The sequence below is a fragment of the Aquarana catesbeiana genome, linkage group LG09, assembly GCF_042186555.1.
Source record: "Aquarana catesbeiana isolate 2022-GZ linkage group LG09, ASM4218655v1, whole genome shotgun sequence".
Classification (NCBI taxonomy): Eukaryota; Metazoa; Chordata; class Amphibia; order Anura; family Ranidae; genus Aquarana; species Aquarana catesbeiana.
The window spans coordinates 314946761-314949896 of NC_133332.1; positions in this window are offsets into that span (position 1 = coordinate 314946761).

The window sequence follows — 3136 nt, forward strand, 5'->3', positions numbered from 1 at the left end:
TGTAAGGAACATTCTTCCCACTGATCACCAATGTAAGGAGCATTCTTCTCACTGATCACCAATGTAAGGGGCATTCTTCTCATTGGTTGCCAATGTAAGGGGCATTCTTCCCACTGATCACCAATGTAAGGAGCATTCTTCCCACTGATCACCAATGTAAGGAGCATTCTTCCCACTGATCACCAATGTAAGGAGCATTCTTCCCACTGATCACCAATGTAAGGAACATTCTTCTCACTGATCACCAATGTAAGGAACATTCTTCTCACTGATCACCAATGTAAGGAACATTCTTCTCACTGATCACCAATGTAAGGTTCATTCTTCTCACTGATCACCAATGTAAGGAACATTCTTCCCACTGACCACCAATGTAAGGGGCATTCTTCTCACTGATCACCAATGTAAGGAACATTCTTCTCACTGATCACCAATGTAAGGAACATTCTTCCCACTGATCACCAATGTAAGGAACATTCTTCCCACTGATCACCAATGTAAGGAACATTCTTCTCACTGATCACCAATGTAAGGAACATTCTTCTCACTGATCACCAATGTAAGGAACATTCTTCTCACTGATCACCAATGTAAGGAACATTCTTCCCACTGACCACCAATGTAAGGAACATTCTTCCCACTGACCACCAATGTAAGGAACATTCTTCTCACTGATCACCAATGTAAGGAACATTCTTCTCACTGATCACTAATGTAAGGAACATTCTTCTCACTGATCACCAATGTAAGGAACATTCTTCTCACTGATCACCAATGTAAGGAACATTCTTCTCACTGATCACCAATGTAAGGAAGATTCTTCTCACTGATCACCAATGTAAGGAACATTCTTCCCACTGACCACCAATGTAAGGGGCATTCTTCTCACTGATCACCAATGTAAGGAACATTCTTCTCACTGATCACCAATGTAAGGTTCATTCTTCTCACTGATCACCAATGTAAGGAACATTCTTCTCACTGATCACCAATGTAAGGAACATTCTTCTCACTGATCACCAATGTAAGGAGCATTCTTCTCACTGATCACCAATGTAAGGAACATTCTTCCCACTGATCACCAATGTAAGGAGCATTCTTCTCACTGATCACCAATGTAAGGGGCATTCTTCTCATTGGTTGCCAATGTAAGGGGCATTCTTCCCACTGATCACCAATGTAAGGAGCATTCTTCCCACTAATCACCAATGTAAGGAGCATTCTTCCCACTGATCACCAATGTAAGGAACATTCTTCCCACTGACCACCAATGTAAGGAACATTCTTCTCACTGATCACCAATGTAAGGAACATTCTTCTCACTGATCACCAATGTAAGGAGCATTCTTCCCACTGATCACCAATGTAAGGAACATTCTTCTCACTGATCACCAATGTAAGGAACATTCTTCTCACTGATCACCAATGTAAGGAACATTCTTCTCACTGATCACCAATGTAAGGAACATTCTTCTCACTGATCACCAATGTAAGGAACATTCTTCCCACTGACCACCAATGTAAGGAACATTCTTCTCACTGATCACCAATGTAAGGAACATTCTTCTCACTGATCACCAATGTAAGGAACATTCTTCTCACTGATCACCAATGTAAGGTTCATTCTTCTCACTGATCACCAATGTAAGGGGCATTCTTCTCACTGATCACCAATGTAAGGAACATTCTTCTCACTGACCACCAATGTAAGGAACATTCTTCCCACTGATCACCAATGTAAGGGACATTCTTCTCACTGATCACCAATGTAAGGAACATTCTTCTCACTGATCACCAATGTAAGGAGCATTCTTCTCACTGATCACCAATGTAAGGAGCATTCTTCTCACTGATCACCAATGTAAGGAACATTCTTCCCACTGATCACCAATGTAAGGAGCATTCTTCTCACTGATCACCAATGTAAGGAACATTCTTCCCACTGATCACCAATGTAAGGAACATTCTTCTCACTGATCACCAATGTAAGGTTCATTCTTCTCACTGATCACCAATGTAAGGAACATTCTTCCCACTGACCACCAATGTAAGGGGCATTCTTCTCACTGATCACCAATGTAAGGAACATTCTTCTCACTGATCACCAATGTAAGGTTCATTCTTCTCACTGATCACCAATGTAAGGAACATTCTTCCCACTGACCACCAATGTAAGGGGCATTCTTCTCACTGATCACCAATGTAAGGAACATTCTTCTCACTGATCACCAATGTAAGGTTCATTCTTCTCACTGATCACCAATGTAAGGAACATTCTTCCCACTGACCACCAATGTAAGGGGCATTCTTCTCACTGATCACCAATGTAAGGAACATTCTTCTCACTGATCACCAATGTAAGGAACATTCTTCTCACTGATCACCAATGTAAGGAACATTCTTCTCACTGATCACCAATGTAAGGAACATTCTTCTCACTGATCACCAATGTAAGGAACATTCTTCTCACTGATCACCAATGTAAGGGACATTCTTCTCACTGATCACCAATGTAAGGAACATTCTTCCCACTGATCACCAATGTAAGGAGCATTCTTCTCACTGATCACCAATGTAAGGGGCATTCTTCTCATTGGTTGCCAATGTAAGGGGCATTCTTCCCACTGATCACCAATGTAAGGAGCATTCTTCCCACTGATCACCAATGTAAGGAACATTCTTCCCACTGACCACCAATGTAAGGGGCATTCTTCTCACTGATCACCAATGTAAGGAACATTCTTCTCACTGATCACCAATGTAAGGGGCATTCTTCCCACTGATCACCAATGTAAGGAGCATTCTTCCCACTGATCACCAATGTAAGGAACATTCTTCCCACTGATCACCAATGTAAGGAACATTCTTCTCACTGATCACCAATGTAAGGAACATTCTTCTCACTGATCACCAATGTAAGGAACATTCTTCTCACTGATCACCAATGTAAGGAACATTCTTCTCACTGATCACCAATGTAAGGAGCATTCTTCCCACTGATCACCAATGTAAGGGACATTCTTCTCACTGATCACCAATATAAGGAACATTCTTCTCACTGATCACCAATGTAAGGAGCATTCTTCTCACTGATCACCAATGTAAGGAGCATTCTTCTCACTGATCACCAATGTAA